The sequence below is a fragment of the Cupressus sempervirens genome, chromosome 9 (genome assembly GCF_028749045.1).
Source record: "Cupressus sempervirens isolate cs-2001-9-10 chromosome 9, ASM2874904v1, whole genome shotgun sequence".
In the NCBI taxonomy this organism is placed as follows: Eukaryota; Viridiplantae; Streptophyta; class Pinopsida; order Cupressales; family Cupressaceae; genus Cupressus; species Cupressus sempervirens.
In genome coordinates, this window is record NC_143126.1 from 382,286,114 (window position 1) to 382,306,525 (window position 20,412).

General features: G+C 37.6%; 1 pseudogene; it reads right to left on the minus strand.

The window, feature by feature from the left end:
- Positions 1-2,037: 2,037 nt before the first annotated feature.
- The window catches only part of LOC149538867 (squamosa promoter-binding-like protein 16), an 89,738-nt pseudogene continuing 71,363 nt past the window's right edge, over positions 2,038-20,412 (minus strand).

Here is a 20,412-nt window from a genome sequence, read left to right on the forward strand (position 1 = left end):
CCATGTCCTCTTAGAGACATACATAATAGAGGTATTTGGAAAATCAATCTATATTGGAGCATGATCTATAATTGGGAATTTAGCCAATTGATCAACAATTGCTTGTCCTTTAATGGCTTTACATTCAACATATTGAATGTCAAATTTTGAAAGAATCATCATCCATTTGGCAAGTTGATCTATAAGCACAACTCTACTTAAGAGGTACTTTAAAGGATCTATTTTCGCAACCAACTGCATAGTATGTCCAAGCATATAATGTTAGAGTTTTTGGGATGTAAACACTACTGTTAGGAATTCCTTTTCAATATTGTTATAACTGAGCTCATAAGCTACCAAGGTACGACTAAAATAATAAATGGATCTTTCTTTCCCATTTTCATCTTACTAGTACAAAAACAACAATATACGATTAAATAAACTACTAAAAATTATAGATATATGACTAATTTGGATCACGTGACCATAAGTAGTTTATTGCTAGACATTTATCTCGCAACCAAATTTTTGACTAAATAATTTTAATCATTTATTCAGTCATTTATTTGGTAGTTTATTTGATCATTGATTGCTCTATGTTTGAACATTTATTTGGTAGTTTATTTGGAAGTGTATTTGGTAGCTTATTTGATGGTTTATTTGATCATTTATTTGGTTATTTATTTGGTAGTTTATTTGATTATTTATTTTGTCATATATTTGGTAGTTTATTTAATTGATGTGGTAGTTGATTTGATCATTAATTTAGTCATATTAGGGCACAATAGAATTGAACCACAATTCTTGTACTTGTAAAGTAGATGCTCTTTCGTTGAGCTAGTACCCTTTAGAGATTAATGAAAAAACTATTGAATTCATTTGAGAATGTGTGCTAAGTAGTACGATGAAGTTTGGATCGTACACACTATTTTCATTTTTGTGTAGACCACAATAAAGAATTTTCCATGTATTTCCAAAAATCTTTACCCAAGGGGATGTTTATACATTGATGAGAAAGATGAATGTCAAGATGAAAAGATAAATTTATTTCCATACTTAAAAGCTTTTATTAGAATATTGGTATAATCATAGTAGATATAGTAGAAAAACAAGAAGATATTTTAGCATATATTTAGCATTTGTATAGTATAGTAGTGCAGATTTCAACACCAAAATATCCCTTTTATATAATTTTAATAATTTACATCCAACAAAAATGAATTTCATGTATTTGTAGCACGAAGAGAAAAAAAGAGTCAAATATAGATGTAAGAAAGGTTGAAGATACAATTTCATATTCATGGTCATCTCGGAGAATCTCAGGCTCAATACAAAGCATGTCATGGTTAACAAAATAGCAGTTCATATTTAGTAGGCATGGTCTAGTTCAATTTGAGCTCATGTGAGGTAATCCATGGAAAAGAGATAGATCTGACCAAGGCCTTTCCTTACCAGTTTCATCTCATCATGAGTTCTTGCAACAATCGAACACTGTGGAAAATCACCATGTAAATGTGTTGCAAGATGTTATTGCCACAAATGTCAAGGTTAAATTAGATGGTTAGATGAGGAAAGCTCCAATGAGAGCTTGTGATTACTCTTACTCATCTACCCCACATTTTTTAACATAAGGGTTTTGATTGATGTAGTGAAAGTTGTTAGTGATTTATAACTTCGGTCCAATAAACATAAAGCGAAAATATAAATTGCACTAGAATATATTCTTGTTATATTCTTATTTATAATATAAGTATGAAATTAGCATATATAGTGATAATAATATATGTGTACTAATTTCATAATAATCATCATAATTTATCACCTTAATACATCTATGTCATTCATAATATATTTTTCCCTCTATATTTATTTGGGAACCCCTCATGTCCTCTATGCTGATGGACCCACGTCATCCTCATCGCTCAAATGGATTATCTCATCGGGCTTAGTTTGTAACTATCTCATTTGACCTTGACTTCGGATTGTTTGGCGGTAATTTCAATCGCCATGTTAACACCTCTTTCTTTTTCGATAGTGCGAAAGGGTTTCATGTGGGAACACAATCCGTCCATCTCAATATATATATAAGGGTTCTGATTTCTTCAGATCAATCAGAGAAACAATTTTAATCCGTTCTTTCAATATTTTCGGTCTACGTGCATTTTCATGCTCGCAAATCATTGGGTGGGCCGGCAACATATATATTTGATCAATATATATTTTCTTATTGCCCATTAAAATACTGAGATACGGAAGGTAACTTGTGAATTTATTAATTAAATCAATCTAATCGACAAATTTTCCAGCTTTGTTCCCGCCCTAACTGCACTTGCTCCACTACCTGTTGTGGGTTCATCCAAATATGCTTTTGCATCCCAAATTTTGTTCATTACCGGGGAACTTCTCTTGATAGAAATTTTTTTCTACCATATCTCTGTATGATAGATTACTTTGTATCCTAGCAAAGGTCTTTGGACTCTTCTGACTTGTATTTAATGTTGAGTTCCCAACCTGCACAATAAAGACCGTAAAAGGGTACTTTAAATAAGAGAAAAGGGTACATCTATAAATCTCACTACTTTCAAATGAAAAAAATTGTAAATTATTTTTTCCTCACTTCATTTGGATCACTAGTTAATGCGTCCACCATATTCTCAGCATTTTGCATATTGACAGCTACATGTACTAGTGTCAGACCAAGTGGACCGGGCAGTCTAGAGTGAATTTGAAGCATTTTTTTTTAAATCATTATTGTGATTTGAAGGCGGTGAATAGCGCAAAAGAACATCCACCATTTTCCTACACTCATTTCACAGCTCTGTCAAGGAGGTTTGATTCTAATAAGTTTGCTATTTCCTCATGTGATAGTCCCTCCAGCACAACATTCATGATAAAAAATATGTCAAGAGTCTTTTCATCAAAGCATGCCAATCATGTTCTATGCCATATATTAAGAGGCATCTAAAGCAAGAAACCAATCTTGGAGTTTCCAATATACTTTCTCCTAGTCGCTTCTTTGGAAAAGGCATTCCAATTCATTCATAAAATAGAGGATCTCCATTTTGACTCCTATTTGAACATTATCCAACACTTGATCATCAAAGGAGAACACATCAGCGCTTCTTGTTGCCATAGTTAAATCACCAATTTCCAGTTGAAGACTCTGCAACTCTATACAAATGCCACCGTCTGCAATAATGATAGAGGAGATATCTCCTTTGAGAATGTGTTCCACCTGAAAACAAAATCCATATGAAATTTTCTTGTGAGAAATGACCCCTTCATCAGTCTAATCCAAGAAAAGGAAGTCCAAGCACAAGAAAGAGGCAGTTCGGACCATCATGGTTTAAATCACAGAGATCAAAATGTTTAATGTAACATAGTGGTTTTAAACATGAAATTACTACTTCAAAGAAGCAACGGAGAAATACATTAGTTGGACCCTTTGAGATTATGAGTAACTATTTCATCTGCTCATGCACCATTCTTGGATAAATATTTGACTCCTCAACTCGCTTTGGAACTTTTGCAAAGGTATATTTTCCTTTGTAAGCACAATGAAATCTGTATTTACAGCCCTGGGCACTGGTTTTATCATATCTCTTTTGGATAAGCCAATAAAGCTAGCTAACGCTTAATGATTTAACCATTTTTTGTTCAAACTTGAAATGTTAAGTTAAAACTTACTTTATGCCTAGAAAATTCAAGTTGCAGCCTCTTAGAGCTAAAGTAAGTCTTCACCAGCTACAATTGTAATTGGCCATACAGAGTAAATATCAGGAGCATTTAGTGGCATCAAAACCTTACTTAATTGAACCATACCTAAAAAATGTTGCCCTATTAGCTTTCTTGGGAGTATAAATTTTTATGTCCAAAAAATTTAAACAATGATGGTAATAATACATTCAAGTGCCCACGATTGAAAGTTTAAAAAGGAAGGTTTTCCATCACATGAAAATATCCCATACAAGTTGACAACCATCTCTGATAGAAGCCAACCATGGCTTTACTTGAACAAGTATCTTATCAGTTCTCCAGAAATCAGTCTCATGGATAGCAACAAGGCATTCTAGACTTTCTTGCAAACTATTACCTAGCTGTATAACAAGCATACCTTTAAATGAGAGAATTAAATTATAATATATTAAAGGATAGCGAAGCCAAGAGCATAATTGGTGTTAAAAACCTTATCTTCTCCCAAGCACAAGATGTCATGGCTACATAAATGGAGATTATTGCACAACCAAGTCGAATACAACTTTTCATATCTGTTGGACTTTGGGAAAACCATTCAATAATCTAACCACATGTTAAAATTCCAATTTTAAAACCAAAGAATGATGGAATACTTTTGACAGTTTGGCTTGTTTGGAACATTGATCTTTTAAATAAATGAGGCATTCAAAATCTTATTAAGTTATTTTAGGAAAATTTCTCACTTGTGTCCTTAGTGTGAGGGAAAGTCACCTGGATCTTTGCTAAAAAATTTAAATACAATTCGATATGTTTGGTTCTGCAATTAGAAAACTGTGTGTCACTTAACGAAACTTGTTGGAATGATGTGGGTTCATAGGCTTCAAAATATTACTATTCATTTTCACTGTTTTCTATGGTACCTTAGTAGAAGATGGTATTTATATTGAGACCTCCTTATTGAGCTATGTTAGCTTTGCCAGTTTACAGGAAACGAAAAACTGCAAGAATAGATGTTATAGACTAATGTTATATTGCATTTAGTTTCCATCAGCCATGCAGTTCATAAAAAGAAAAATTAGCCCTAAAGAACTAAGAGGAAGAAAGTACCTGAGAGCTTGAGTAGAGTACCTCATTTAATCTAGATAAACAATTGCTGCCAGTTTTCTGCAAAGCTCTCCCTATATTAGGGGTTCCACTCAAATAAATCAGTGTGTTACTCTTGAAATTTGACCCAATGAGTGTATGTTTTGAAGCATTTGCATTGCATGAAGTAGGTTTATGAGCATTATATTTTGAATTTTCTTAGGAGACGACAAGTTCTACAGAACTAGAGGTGACATTTGTAAAACTAATGATGGACCAATTGATGCAAATGCTTCCTCCACCAAATCATAGATATTTCATGTTGAGTACAATTTATCACCATCTGAAGGACTAGAATTCTGGCCTGAAAATTCACATATATTGTGTGAATGACCATTTGCAGAAGAACATCGCTCCACATTTTCATTTAAAATTGTTGAATTACATTTTTTTTCACAATCCCAGATTTACAGAAATAATATATATTTATGGTCTGTAAATTCTGATTTGTTGAAAACTCGGGAGATGCATGCAGTGTTGGAAAGCTATAGTATCTGGAAACAATCCAAAGCAGAAGAGCTATACTCACTTCAAATTTATGTATTGCTGCAGGTCTTGCCAATGAAGTGAAAAGGTGTTTCTATTTTTTACAAGGTGAAATAGGCTATTGGATCTGCCAATCTTTGTAGTAGTCAAGTTTAAATATCACGTGGGACTACTTTGGGACCTACAGGATTTACATTTTCTTTGATTTTTTTTATTAGGCATGATACTCACCATCAGCTCCTCGAAATGATGTCAGATTTGCCAGTCCATAAGTCCCTGTTGGAAATTAACGTCAACGTCTGTGGCTTGTCCTCGAGCCCCAAGCCCATCTACCCTGTCAGGTCACCGCATGCACTCATGGACGGCAGGCATTCATTTTGGTAGGTGAGAATTTGAAATTTGAACGTTGAGAGGGAAAGGAAGAATATAATAAAAGGAATGTTTTAACATTCATTCTATTAAGAGCAGATCAAGCAGATTAGATTAGAAGTTGCAGAGAAGAGCAGTGAAGAAGAAGGAAAGAAGTTTGTGCCTGCAACTGCACGTGATTCCTCCTCTGTTCATACTGTAAGTTCGTGGTTATTGGATTCGTCCTGTTGATGCAGTGATTGCTCCAGGCATTATGGTATGCAGCCATTAGAGCTACAAGTTTAAAGTTTTAAAGTTATTAAAGTTGTTCCAGTTTTAGGGTAAATTTAGGGTTTTCTGGTTGAAGCCGAATGCTCCCATATTTGTAATGTTTTTAATCTCAGTTGAATACAAGAAATCAGGCATACTCGAATCCATTCTTCTTCCTCTTCTATTCATTGCATTTGAATAATTTATTTGAAAGGTTAAAGCTATGGCTCTTTGGTTTTAATGGTGAAAGCATTCACGTTAAAATTGCATTAAGTTTTTTCTATTTTTTTTTTCTGTTGGAGCCGAGCTTACTCGGCATCTATTGTTTCCGAGCAAGTGCCGAGCAATCTGTCACTCGGCACCATCAAGTGCCGAGTAAAACTGGCACTCGGCACCTTCACGCGCCAAGCAATTTTAGGGTGCCGAGTGAAATATTTCAAAAGTTTAAATTTAAATTTTTAATATTTCTCACATGGTATCAGAGCTTTGAGGCCCCACATCCACAGTGAGTTAGGGCATTTTGTTTTCTTGGAATATTTGACATGGCAGGAGATGCAGGAAAGATATGGCAGCAGCCACCATTATTCAATGGACAGAATTATGATATATTTGCAAAGAAGATGAAGACCATAATGGTTGCAAATGATTTGTGGGAGTTTGTGGTTAATGGATTCAATGATGTGACTGATCCAACTCAGTATGCTGCCCTCACAAATGCACAGAATACTCATTTGAAAGAATCAAGGAGGAAGGATGCTAAGGCATTGAGTTTGATTGAGTCAGCAATGACAGAGACAGTTTTCCCAAAGATTGCAGCAGCAAATTATGCAAAAGAAGCATGGGATATCTTTGAGACTAACTTCAAGGGGACTGATAAAGTTCGAACTGTAAAGCTACAGAATATAAGGAGGGAGTTTGAGAACCTTCAGATGAAGGAAAATGAATCAATTACAGACTTCAGTTCAAGGACCTCCAATGTGATTAACCAGTTGAAGTCAAATGGAGAAGACTATCAAGAGCAAAGGATAGTGGAAAAGATATTGAGGAGTTTACCTCATAAATATGACAACTTGGTCATTACCATAGAAGAGGCAAAAGACCTCACTGTTTTGACAATGGATGAGTTGATGGGTACACTTCAAACCCATGAGCACAGGATCAATAGATCTACTTCTTCATCTTCCCAAGAGCAAGCATTCAAGGCTCAGTCAAATCCAAGAGGAAGGGGGAGAGGAAGAAAAGGCTCAGGCAGGAACTCCAGAGACAGAGGTCGAGGTAATGGAGGACAAAGAAATGCTACAGCAGAAGGCTCAGATAGAGCAGATGGAGCAAGTAGCTCACAAAATACTTCAAGAGGAGGTAAGAAAAACTACAACTCAAATAAGAGTAATGTAGAATGCTACTACTGTCATAAATATGGGCATTATGCAAATGAATGTTGGAAGAAGCAGAAAGATCAGTCAAGACAAGCAAATGTGGCTAATGTGAATATGGGAAGTGAAAACACTGCCTTCATCATGTGTAATGTTGGTGAAGAAGGAAGCCCTGAGGTTTGGTACCTCAACAGTGGATGTAGCAACCACATGAGTGGTAATGAAACCTTGTTTTCATTCATTGACAAGAGTTTCAAATCAGAAATTAAGATGGGTAACAATGGAACCCTACCAGTTGTGGGCAAAGGATCTATTATGGTCCGCACCAAGAAAGGTGAGAAAAGGGAAATACAAAATGTGTATTTCGCCCTTGGTATGAAGCACAATTTGATGAGCATTGGTCAGCTCATTCAAAATGGATACAAAGTGCTGATGGAGAATGACATGTGTCTCATTCAAGAAAAGGATGGGAGCAAAAACCTACTTGCAGCAGTTCAAATGACAAAGAATAGAATGTTTCCCTTGAGGATAGAGACATGTTTCTCATCTCAAGTTTGTGCTGCACCTCCCACACAATCAGCTCTAAGGAGTGTGATTGAAGACCCCTCACGGCTATGGCACCTCAGGTATGGTCATCTTGGCTATGCTGGTTTAAATTTATTGTCAAATAAAAGAATGGTAGAAGGTTTGCCACATGTAGGAAATTCTTGTTACAAGTGTGAGGCTTGTATTTTGGGTAAGCAACATAGGCTTCCCTTTAATTCTTAAAATTCTAGGAGGGCTAGATATCCATTAGAATTAGTGCATACTGACCTAGTCGGTCCTATGCAAGTTACTTCCATTGGGGGGAGTACTTATTTCATGACATTTATTGATGATTTCAGTCGTAGGACATGGGTGTATTTCTTAAAGAATAAATCTGAAGCATTTGATAAATTTGTAGAATTTAAAGCCCAGGCTGAAAGAGAATGTGGACACTATATCAAGGTCCTAAGATCAGATAGAGGAGGGGAGTATACCTCCAATTCTTTTGTAAACTTTTGCAGGAAACATGGCATTAAGAAAGAGCTCACAGCCAGCTATACACCACAGCAGAATGGAGTGGCTGAAAGAAAGAATAGGACCATTATTGAAATGGCAAGGAGCATGATGAAAGAGAAAGGTCTCCCAACGGAATTTTGGGGAGAGGCTGTGGCAACAACAGTTTACCTAATTAATAGGTGTCCTACAAAGGCAGCCCGTGATAGAATTCCAATGGAAGCATGGTCACAAAGAAGATGGATAGTTGACCACCTAAGGGTGTTTGGATGTGTAGCATATGCACATGTGCCTAAAGAGCAAAGGCAAAAATTTGATGACAAAGGTGTGAAATGCATTTTCACAGGGTATAGCCCAGAATCAAAGGCATACAGATTGTATGACCCATTGAACAACAAGATGATGCTTTCAAGAGATGTGGAATTTCTTGAAAATCAGTCTTGGTATGGTTCAACTGATGTGTCACCGAGCACTTCTAGTAAAGTGCCAATCATAAGTGAAGAGGATGCTGATGAACAGCAAGAAGAAGGAGCAGATAGAAGAAAAGGCAAGCAGATTTAGATAGTGCCGAGCTCCTCTAGGCATGACCGAGTGTCAGTGCCGAGTACCAGTGAAGACCGACCTAGTCGGCAATGCAGCAGCAATGAAGATTCTAATCTCACACTCTCCTCCCTGTTACCAAGAAAGACCAAGAGTCTTAGAGAGATATACCAAGATGAAAGGTATGAAGATTATGATGAGAGTGTTAATTTTGCATTATTTTCTCATAGTGATCCAGTATATTTTGAGGAAGCTATCAAGGAGAAGAAATGGTGTAATGCCATGGATGAGGAAATAGATGCTATAGAAAGGAATGAGACATGGGAGCTAATAGATTTTCCTCCCAAGAAGCAAGTGATTGGAGTGAAATGGGTCTATAAGACCAAATGCAATGTTGAAGGCAAGATTGATAGGCATAAGGCAAGGCTGGTAGTCAAGGGCTACAAATAGCAGTATGGAAGAGATTATGATGAGACTTATGCCCCAGTTGCAAGAATGGAAACCGTGCGTGCTGTCATAGCAATTGCAGCTCAGCATAAGTGGAAGGTATTTCAAATAGATGTGAAGTCCGCCTTCCTAAATGGTGTATTGAAGGAAGAAGTGTATGTGGAGCAGCCACCTGGTTATGAAGTTTCAGGTGAAGAAAATAAAGTATATAGATTGAAGAGGGCTCTCTATGGGCTCAAGCAAGCTCCAAGAGCATGGTACCGTAGGATTGACTCATATTTGATGAGCAATGGCTTTAGCAAAAGAAATGGTGAGTCCACTCTTTACATCAAGGCAACAGATGGTAATGTATTGATTGTTGTCTTGTATGTAGATGATTTGATTTTTGCTGGAAATGACAAGGCTCTAATTGGTGAGTTCAAAGAGGCCATGAAAAGTGAATTTGAAATGACAGACCTAGGTCTCTTGAAATACTTTCTAGGAATAGAAGTAAAACAAATGCATGATGGCATCTTTTGTTGGCATTATGATACATTTTTGTCATTAGTTACAACACTTATTGGATTCTGAATACTTACCGAGCTCTCATCGGAAGCCAAGCTTTACCTAGTTCTCAGTGTTTACCGAGTAATCAAGGTGAACAAAGAAGTCAGTATTTACCGAGTAATCAAGGTGAACAAAGAAGTCAGTGTTTACCGAGTGATCAAGGTGAACAAAGCAATCAGTGTTTACCGAGTGTTCAAGGTAAAGAAAGGAATCAGTTTTGAACGAGTAAAGATGTACTAAGATGTAACCGAGAACTTCATGATAACCGAGCTTCTGAGGTTATCAAGGAAATTAATTTTTACTGAGCTCAGACGGATATCAAGGAAACTAACTATCACCGAGTCACAAGGTTCTATCAAGTATTTCCTTTGATCACCGAGCAACAGTTCAGATAGAAGTATTCACCGAGTGACATCTCTTCTACCGAGTCTCCAGTGGTTACCGAGTTCAGAACTACTCGAAGTGTTTAGTATGAACCGTGCCTTCACTTCTACCGAGTGCATGACGATGCCGAGTAACGCAGTGGACGCCGAGTATCAGAAGGACACCGAGTCAGTTTAGTGAACCCGAGCTTTTACCTTGGGCCGACTTTGTACAGAGATTTGCACTTGTTGTTTAGCCGACCTTGCATGTATTGTTTAGCCGACCTTGCATGTATTGTTTATATGGATGGTATATATATGCAATGTATTGTATCATTCAAGGATAGTTATGGCAATGGTAATGAGTGGAAATGTGAAAGTGTGAAAGTGTGAAAGCGAGAAAGAAATACATGCGTGCGAAAGTATATGGGCTGAATTGTGAAGATATTCAACAGGTCGAGTTTGAAGCAGAAAAGTTTTTATCTATCACATCAAGGTGAATCAGAGCATAGCGGATCTTATCAGCAATCAGTTGTAATCAGATCCACTGTTTCATTCTAACAGGTGAATCAGTTTTTGTAAATCCTTTAACAAGGTAGACTTAACAGTCTTTTGTAAATCTCCTAACAGAGTGCATACTTTATTGTATGTTTGGAAATCCTCTAACAAGGTGGATCTAGCAATCCTTTGTGCTCCTAACAGGGCAGATCACCAGAAGTGGTCATTGTAAGCCTTAACCGGCCAACTTCATACTGCAGTAACGAAGCTTGTGGGTTTCATCCCCACCCCAGTTTTACTTTCTATTTGGAAGGTTTCTGGGTCACCAAATCTGTGTGTTCAAGTGTTGCAAATGATTTTGTTTCATGCTTACAGTAGGTTACTTGGATGAATGGTGAATATATCAGTATACAGCTTTATTGTTTGAAATTTTAGAAGTTACTGATTCACCCCTCCCCTCTCAGTAACTTGTCATATCTTGAATATTTCCAACAATTGGTATCAGAGCTATAAGGTTCTCAAGATAAAAGCTTCACAGCTTGAGCAAAGATCAAGGACAATGGAGATATTCAGACTTGACAAAACTATTGAGAATGAAAAGCTAGATCTGAAAATGGCCATGGCTCAACTCAATGAAGCAAAAGAGCATCTTTCACAATCCTTGAAAAGAAGAAAAGAACTTGCAAAGCAAATGAATGACCATCAGTATGTTGAAGAAAAGATTGAAGATCTCTCACCATCAAATAGTTCAGATGAAGCTGACAAAGCAATCAAAGAACTCTTAGAAAAGAATGGATCTCTGCAGGAAGAAGTAAGAAAGCTCAAAAGGGAACAAGGAATCCAGTCCATCAGGCTATGCGAAATCTTGGAGCAAAGGAACAAGGCAGCTGAAGACTTAGAGGTAAGGAATAATCAATCCTCTCAGCTTGAAAATCTTGTAACTCAATTATCTAATGCAAATGAAAAAATTATGAATCTAAGATCTGAGAATGAGGTTTTGAGAAATGACTTAATTACTGAAAGACAAATCAATGCAAGCTTACAAAGTGATCTAATCTCTGAAAAACAAGTCAATGAGAGAATGGTAAAATCTCAAAAAGACATGGATCAATTGAATCTGCAAAATGAAGAAAACTTTCATAAACAAAATGGTAAAGCAGGCCTTGGATACAAGGAAGAAGGTGAATCCTCCAAACAGGGTACTCAAAAGAATAAAAAACCTACTTGCAGCCACTGTGGTAAGTTAGGTCATACGTCTAACGGATGTTGGAACAATGGAAAAGGAAAATTTAATGGAAAGTGCTACAATTGCAATCAGCATGGACACAAAGCCAATGAATGCAAAAAGAAACCGAAATTTGAAGGTAAATGTCACAAATGCCAAAAGCAAGGTCATAAGGCATCACAATGCAAATTCAAATCTTTTAATCCAGCTGAACAACTTGTCAAAGCAATATTTGGTTGGGACTACAACACTTGGTGCATATGTCATTATTGTGGAGAATATGGTCATACTGGCATAAACTGTGCAAGGCATCACCTAAGAAAAAGGGATACCACTGTAAGATGTTATACATGTACAGAACTTGGTCATATATCTAAAAACTGCATGAACATAAAGAAAGTCGAGGATGAAAAGAAAATCAAAGTAGACAATATTCGAAAACAAATGAAGCAGCAATGGATTCCAAAGTCTACCGAGCCAGATAATTCAAGTGATGGAATGGTCACTCAAGAAGTGAGTGACTCTCCCATTTCCAATTAAGACTCATCAGGATAAGACCAGGACTGTATCTACAAACAATATCCTAAGCAGTCCTAGAATGAAAATATGATCAAATCAGTATTTCAGATACATCAGGATCATGGTCGGTACATGACCTTACCGAGCTCAGTCGGGTGCAATAAGGCTTCTTTCACCAAGTTGCACTTACCGAGCATGGTTGATTCTTCTCTTACCGAGTTAAGGGCGGATTAACCTATTTTCTTTTGGTCACCGAGTTGCAAAGTTTAAGCCGAGCTAGTGGATGACAGCCTGTTGATCGCAGCTACCTCCGTGCTGAACATTAATGATGAATTTTTCATCAAAAGGGCAGATTTCAACCTCATTTTTCACCGCGAATTCGAGATTTACAAAAAGAGGGCTTTCAAGCGAATTCAAGTGAGTTGAAGAAATTTTCCAGCGAAGTATTCTTACGAAATCTTCTTACTCACCGAGCAGCAATGGCTTCCGCAAGCACCAGCAGCAGCAAGGCAAAGAAAGGATCCGAAATGCTTGTAAAGGGAACGGAATGGAAGGCACCGACGTTCAAGCTTGTTCCTGCCATCGCTGAATCACTCGACCCGCATGGAGCTCAATCACAGATTCCTCCAAAGGTACTTCTAATCAATGATATTCGTACTCATTTCAAGTGTACTGTGCAAGAAATAGGGACACTAGATATGGATAGCACCCTAGCCGAGTTATGCATGGATGGAACCCTAAAACCTAAGTTCAAACATTTGGAAACCAAAGGCTTAACCCATATCCCGCATCTGCCAAGAAGTTTCCAAGTGAAATGGGTGAGGTATATCTTGAGCCGAGTACATAATGGTCAGTTGTGGTTGGAACAACCAGTTTTGATAACCAAGAAGATGATTCACAAAATCACGGGTCTCCCAATGCTCAGCAAAGCCAAAACCACTAAAACCCTAGGACGGGATGAGTTACAGAAGAAAACCCAAGCCGAATGGGATGGCAGAGGTTTAAAACTCAACAATGTTTCAGATATAGAACTGAAATTTGGTATTTATGTTATTGCATACAAACTGTATAGTTCCAGCAGGCTGAATAGTGTACCTTGCGAAGCTGTAGATTTGGCATATAAAATTGTAAAGAAAAATATGGAGTTTGACCTAGCTGATGTGCTATTAAAACAATTCAATAAAAACATGGAAAGCATAAGGATTGCAAAGACAAACCCTTGTAAATTTGGTTCTTTGCTAGTTTGTTTATTTTTCTATATACAAAAATTCTTTCCATCCAAAGGTACAGTTGTATGGAGGAAAGATACTCCAATTTTGTATCAAATAAATGAATTCATAGTAGATATGGGTATGAATTTTGACAAAGTAATGGACAATTATTTTGAAGATTTCAAGGAAAGGATAAACAACAGATTCAGAATACCTCCAAAACTTGTTGAAGAGTATAAGGATGATGTCTGTTTCATGGTTGACTGTGACAAGGTATACATACAGGCAGTTAGACCCCGAGTTGCATGGGTAAAACCTCTTCCATATGAGGTAAATATATATGAAATCAGGGATATCGTTGAAGCACTGGTAAATGAGCCAGTAGACCCCAGGCAACGAATTTTTGGTACTTATGATGAAGCAAAGGCCAGAATTGAACTGGAAATCAAAATTCCACAGGCCATCAGCAAAGGTAAAAGGAAAATGGCCAAACTGAAAACTGAAATGAGTTCTCTTATGGTCACCGAGGGAAAAGATGAAGATAAAGAAAGTGAAGAAGAAGAAGAAGGAGAAAAAGAATCAGAAAAAGAGCAACTGGCAAAGAAGAAAGGCAAGGTAATCATTACCAAGCCCAAGAAGCAGCCTACTGCAGTATTCACTCGGAGAACGAGAAAAGGTATTCAGGAACCTGTATTGGTCAAACCTGCACCTACATTCGAGCAAAGGCTCAAAACATTGGAAGAAGGAGCTGGCATTGCAAATTTCAAGGCATTGAGATTTGAGACAAGGACTGATGTAGAGAAAATGCAAATTGAGGAACTGGTACTCAACAAAATGGGAAAATGGAAATACTCCCCGGACTGGATTGCTCCTCATATCTCTAAAGAACTACTGGAGAGAGTACAGCCAAGATGGGAGTTAGCCACCAAGACGGTAAAAGATATATATGAGCAATCCCTGAAGAATCTTCGGCCTAGTCTCACTGGAGCAGAGGTAAAATCTGAATTGAAAACCTATGAAGGTAAAATGATGATCAGATTCCACACTTGTTTGGTTTTGATCAAAGATATAGAGCATGTTGTAAATGATGCTACAAACATGTGGAAAAACATCTATCATCTACATAAGCCCAGTGTAGACCCAGTAGAAATAAAGGATGATGACAGCGGCAGCAGCAATGATGAATCAGATAGCACTCCATCCATCACAGTTACACCAGGAGAGTTGCATGCAATGATGGAAGAAAAGGAGGAAGAAGACAAAGAGGAAGAAGCTGAAGACGAAGATAAGGAGGATGATACGGTAAAAATTGCAGCAGCAGTTATTGCATCCCTTCCTCACTCCCCAGACAAACCTGTGACATCATCAAGGTTGGAGTCAGCTTCAGTAGGTTCATCTACACCAGTTTTACCATCTACACCTGCCATATCTCAGCTCCAGGTATCATCAGTGGAAGTGACTACCACTTCATCTACCGAGCTGCACCCCTTTTCATCTACCGAGTTAGCCTCCTCGACTCCATCATCATCAGTTGGTATTGCTGTAAGTTCTCAAATTTTGACAACTCAAATTTGTCCTACAATTTTGTCGCCATCTACTTCAGGCACAGTGAGCTCAGATACTATGTTACCGAGTGTATCACCATTTTTGGCCTGCACTCAAATTTTTGACCCTGTACATATTTCTATTGGCACTCAAACCTCAAACATCCCAGTTTTTACTGCTAGTCCTTCTGTCTCTACTGTTGTGTCTATTCCAAAGGTCAAACCAGTCATCTCAGAAGTCAAACAAAAGCAACCATTAAGACTTATGATCACTGGAAAAGAAATTCCTGAAGACATTGACTTGGACACAGAGATAGTAATTCTAAAGATTGACTTTGATAATGCTACCATTGAAGAAATGAGGTATGCTAGTCAACTTATTGAGAAAAAGGCTACTCAGATGCAGTTAAGATCAGAAAGGGATAAGGAATATAGGATAATTGAGGAAGCCCGGAACATAATTACTGAGGCTATAGGTGTTGATGTTGATACCTCTCAACACATTTTGATTCAACTGGAAGAGGCAATTAATAAATTCAATGAAGATGCCTCAGGACAAGAGAAGCTAATTGAGCGTGCAGAAAAGAAATTTGATAATAAGGTATTAGGGCACATTGCCCAGAACATTGCAATAAATCAGGTTGCATTAACCTCAGTTTTGGCAGATATGGAAAATTCTTTTAATAATGTAACATCTCTTTTTGCTAAACTTTGTGATGTTACCGAATACACTAAAGGAATAAGAGAAAAACTAAATAAAATTGATGAAGATCTGAAGGTAAGCGCACAGAACTTGAAGCTTGACCCCAGTTCAAGCTCATCTCATCACCTCAGAATCAATTTTTTGTCAGAGAAGCAGGCAGAGCTGTTGAGGGAAGAGGCAACGATCCGATCTACATTGATAGATATCCAAAACATGATCCTTCCCATCATGGATTCAATGCAGAAGCATATTGCACATTCAAAGACATTAATCCATGATAATAACTTCTCCATTGCAGATCATGTGATTGAACTTTCGGCTGAAGTTCAAATAGCTCTTTCTACCTGCAAAATTTTGCAAGAGAATTGGGATAAGACTCTCCAGCTTATTCTCCAGGTACATTCAGAGTTCATCTCTCATTTTGGTGTTTCCATATAAGTATATATATTCTTTATTCTTTGGCATTATTGTCAAAAAGGGGGAGATTATTGTTGGATATGTATACTATGGGTGAATAAGTGTTTTCAAAAAATTTTTACAAAGGAAGAGATATACAGCTCATGTAAATAATGTATGTACATTCTATGGGGGAGTTGTATATAAAAAAGCTATTCTATGGGGGAGTTGTATATAACGAAGCTATGTATATTCAGAATCAGTCATCAACAATCAGCACGTCAGATAAATTTTGTCTCATAAGTGTTTTTTGTCACTAATGCCAAAGGGGGAGATTGTTGGCATTATGATACATTTTTGTCATTAGTTACAACACTTATTGGATTTTGAATACTTACCGAGCTCTCACCGGAAGCCAAGCTTTACCTAGTTCTCAGTGTTTACCGAGTAATCAAGGTGAACAAAGAAGTCAGTATTTACCGAGTAATCAAGGTGAACAAAGAAGTCAGTGTTTACCGAGTGATCAAGGTGAACAAAGCAATCAGTGTTTACCGAGTGTTCAAGGTAAAGAAAGGAATCAGTTTTGACCGAGTAAAGATGTACTAAGATGTAACCGAGAACTTCATGATAACCGAGCTTCTGAGGTTATCAAGGAAATTAATTTTTACCGAGCTCAGACGGATATCAAGGAAACTAACTATCACCGAGTCACAAGGTTCTATCAAGTATTTCCTTTGATCATCGAGCAACAGTTCAGATAGAAGTATTCACCGAGTGACATCTCTTCTACCGAGTCTCCAATGGTTACCGAGTTCAGAACTACTCGAAGTGTTTAGTATGAACCGTGCCTTCACTTCTACCGAGTGCATGACGATGCCGAGTAACGCAGTGGACGCCGAGTATCAGAAGGACACCGAGTCAGTTCAGTGAACCCGAGCTTTTACCTTGGGCCGACTTTGTACAGAGATTTGCACTTGTTGTTTAGCCGACCTTGCATGTATTGTTTAGCCGACCTTGCATGTATTGTTTATATGGATGGTATATATATGCAATGTATTGTATCATTTAAGGATAGTTATGGCAATGGTAATGAGTGGAAATGTGAAAGTGTGAAAGTGTGAAAGTGAGAAAGAAATACATGCGTGCGAAAGTATATGGGCTGAATTGTGAAGATATTCAGTAGGTCGAGTTTGAAGCAGAAAAGTTTTTATCTATCACATCAAGGTGAATCAGAGCATAGCGGATCTTATTAGCAATCAGTTATAATCAGATCCACTGTTTCATTCTAACAGGTGAATCAGTTTTTGTAAATCCTTTAACAAGGTAGACTTAACAGTCTTTTGTAAATCTCCTAACAGAGTGCATACTTTATTGTATGTTTGGAAATCCTCTAACAAGGTGGATCTAGCAATCCTTTGTGCTCCTAACAGGACAGATCACCAGAAGTGGTCATTGTAAGCCTTAACCGGCCAACTTCATACTACAGTAACGAAGCTTGTGGGTTTCATCCCCACCCCAGTTTTACTTTCTATTTGGAAGGTTTCTGGGTCACCAAATCTGTGTGTTCAAGTGTTGCAAATGATTTTGTTTCATGCTTACAGTAGGTTACTTGGATGAATGGTGAATATATCAGTATACAGCTTTATTGTTTGAAATTTTAGAAGTTACTGATTCACCCCTCCCCTCTCAGTAACTTGTCATATCTTGAATATTTCCAACATCTTCATCTCTCAAGAAAAGTATGCAGGTCAGATCTTGGAGAGATTCAAAATGCAGAACAGTAAGGCAACCCCCACACCAACAGCAGTAGGTCTGAAGTTGAGCAAGGAAGACTCTAGTAAGAGAGTGGATCCAACACTATACAAGAGTATGGTTGGAAATCTAATGTATTTGATAGCAACTCGGCCAGACCTAATGCATGCAGTAAGTCTGATTTCCAGATTTATGGAAACCCCAAGGGATTCCCATTGGCAAGCGAGAAAAATGATCCTAAGGTATGTGAAAGGTACCAAGGGATTTGGAATTTTGTATACTGCATCAAATGAGTTCAAGTTGATTGGTTACACTAATAGTGATTGGGCTGGAAGTATAGATGATAGGAAGAGCACTTTCGGATACATGTTTCATATGGGATCAGGTGCAATTTCATGGGCATCCAAGAAGCAACCTATTGTTGCTCAATCTACAACAGAGGTTGAATATATAGCAGCAAATGCAGCAGCATGTCAAGCAATTTGGCTAAGGAGGATCTTGACAGATTTGAATGAAAGGCAAGGAGATGGAACCACAATTTATTGTGACATCTCATCTATTGCATTATCCAAGAATCCAGTCTTCCATGGGAGAAGCAAACACATTGAAATCAGATATCACTTCATCAGAGAGTTGGTGGAGAATGGGGTTATCAAAATGAATTTTTGCAAGTCAGAGCAGCAGCTAGCAGACATTTTTACCAAGCCATTAGGCATTGGAACTTTTGTGCACCTAAGACAGAGTCTTGGTGTAGTTGATTTGGATCAGTAGTGATCCTTGTTTGTGGGTCTTAGGACAAAGGGGGAGTGTTGGAAATTAATGTCAACGTCTGTGGCTTGTCCTCGAGCCCCACGCCCATCTACCCTGTCAGGTCACCGCAGGCACTCATGGACGGCAGGCATTCATTTTGGTAGGTGAGAATTTGAAATTTGAACGTTGAGAGGGAAAGGAAGAATATGAGAAAAGGAATGTTTTAACATTCCTTCTATTAAGAGCAGATCAAGTAGATCAGATTAGAAGTTGTAGAGAAGAGCAATGAAGAAGAAGGAAAGAAGTTTGTGCCTGCAGCTGCACGTGATTCCTCCTCTGTTCATACTGTAAGTTCGTGATTATTGGATTCGTCCTGTTGATGCAGTGATTGTTCCAGGCATTATTGTATGCAGCCATTAGAGCTGCAAGTTTAAAGTTTTAAAGTTATTAAAGTTGTTCCAGTTTTAGGGTAAATTTAGGATTTTCTGGTTGAAGCCGAATGCTCCCAGATTTGTAATGTTTTTAATCTCAGTTGAATACAAGAAATCAGGCATACTCGAATCCATTCTTCTTCCTCTTCTATTCATTGCATTTGAATAATTTATTTGAAAGGTTAAAGCTATGGCTCTTTGGTTTTAATGGTGAAAGCATTCACGTTAAAATTGCATTAAGTTTTTTGTATTTTTTTTTTGTTCGAGCCGAGCTTACTCGGCATCTATTGTTGCTGAGCAAGTGCCGAGCAATCTGTCACTCGGCACCATCAAGTGCCGAGTAAAACTGGCACTCGGCACCTTCACGTGCCGAGCAATTTTAGGGTGCCAAGTGAAATATTTCAAAGGTTTAAATTTAAATTTTTAATATTTCTCACAGTCCCAAGGTCAAACGAGTCCATCTTTGGTGCAAGGCTTTAGGGGGTGGAACATGAATCATAGTACTTGCTCTATATTTGGTATTTGGTGGAGCATGAATTAAATATAAATCCATGGTTGGAGAGGTCTAATTTTAAACAAACAAAGGATATGGTCATTGCTAAGCTTTATCATCTTCCCCAAATTATTTCTTCCTTGCTTATAATCAAGATCCATACTTCTATTTGCGCTAGGGCTTCTGTAGCTACAATTCTCAAAGAGATGTTGCAATTATTTAATGAGAAAAAATTTGAGCACTCACCTCTCCATATAGCAACTCCTTCGAATAGAAGATTATTGATTTAATGAAGAAGAGTTGATTTTTGTGGCTAAAGAAGATGTGATTCCTAAAGAAAGACTAATAAGCCCTTCTGGGCTCATGGGATTGATTTGTTAGAACTTAGCATACTCTCTGGGCTACAGGAGGCATTCATATTTATTTATTCTTGAGCTCAAAAGGGGATAAATTGTCTTCAGAATGCTTGTGAGATGGAAAAAACTACAATGTCTATCTAGAGCTTTAGCAGCAACAATGTTGAAAGTAACTGATGGTTTAAAGGATCTCGGTAATCAGTCAGAAAACTATGCAATCACCACTATTGTTAATTGCATAAGCCTTGTGGAGAACAAATTGCCTGTAACTATTGTTGAATTCTACCATTCAGCTATTATAAACAC